Here is a 1,082-nt window from a genome sequence, read left to right on the forward strand (position 1 = left end):
GAGTATAATTTAAAAGATATTTACCCTGCCTTAAAACAGGGCGGGGCCCGTGGACTGATCACACAACAGAAGAAAGGAATTTATCAGGTAAGCATAAATTATGTTTTCTTCTGTTATGTGTGATCAGTCCACGGGTCATCATTACTTCTGGATACCAATACCAAAGCAAAAGTACAACGGATGACGGGAGGGATAGGCAGGCTCATTATACAGAAGGAACCACTGCCTGAAGAACCTTTCTCCCAAAAATAGCCTCTCGAAGAAGCAAAAGTGTCAAATTTGTAAAATTTGGAAAAAGTATGAAGCGAAGACCAAGTTGCAGCCTTGCAAATCTGTTCAACAGAGGCCTCATTCTTAAAAGGCCCAAGTGGAAGCCACAGCTCTAGTGGGAGTGAGCTGTAATTCTTTCAGGAGGCTGCTGTCCAGCAGTCTCATAGGCTAAACGTATTATGCTACGAAGCCAAAAAGAGAGAGAGGTAGCAGAAGCTTTTTGACCTCTCCTCTGTCCAGAGTAAACGACAAACAAGGAAGAAGTTTGGCGAAAATCTTTAGTTGCCTGCAAGTAGAACTTGAGGGCACGAACTACATCCAGATTGTGTAAAAGACGTTCCTTCTTTGAAGAAGGATTTGGACACAAGGATGGGACAACAATCTCTTGATTGATGTTCCTGTTAGTGACTACCTTAGGTAAGAACCCAGGTTTAGTACGCAGAACTACCTTGTCTGAGTGAAAAATCAGATAAGGGGAATCACAATGTAAGGCTGATAACTCAGAGACTCTTCGAGCCGAGGAAATAGCCATTAAAAACAGAACTTTCCAAGATAACATTTTTATATCAATGGAATGAAGGGGTTCAAACGGAACACCCTGTAAAACGTTAAGAACTAAGTTTAAACTCCATGGTGGAGCAACAGCTTTAAACACAGGCTTGATCCTAGCTAAAGCCTGACAAAAGGACTGGACGTCTGGATTTTCTGACAGACGTCTGTGTAACAAGATGGGACAGAGCTGAAATCTGTCCCTTAAAATGAACTAGCTGATAAACCCTTTTCTAAACCTTCTTGTAGAAAAGACAATATCC

This window comes from Bombina bombina, chromosome 2, assembly GCF_027579735.1.
Source record: "Bombina bombina isolate aBomBom1 chromosome 2, aBomBom1.pri, whole genome shotgun sequence".
Lineage (NCBI taxonomy): Eukaryota > Metazoa > Chordata > Amphibia > Anura > Bombinatoridae > Bombina > Bombina bombina.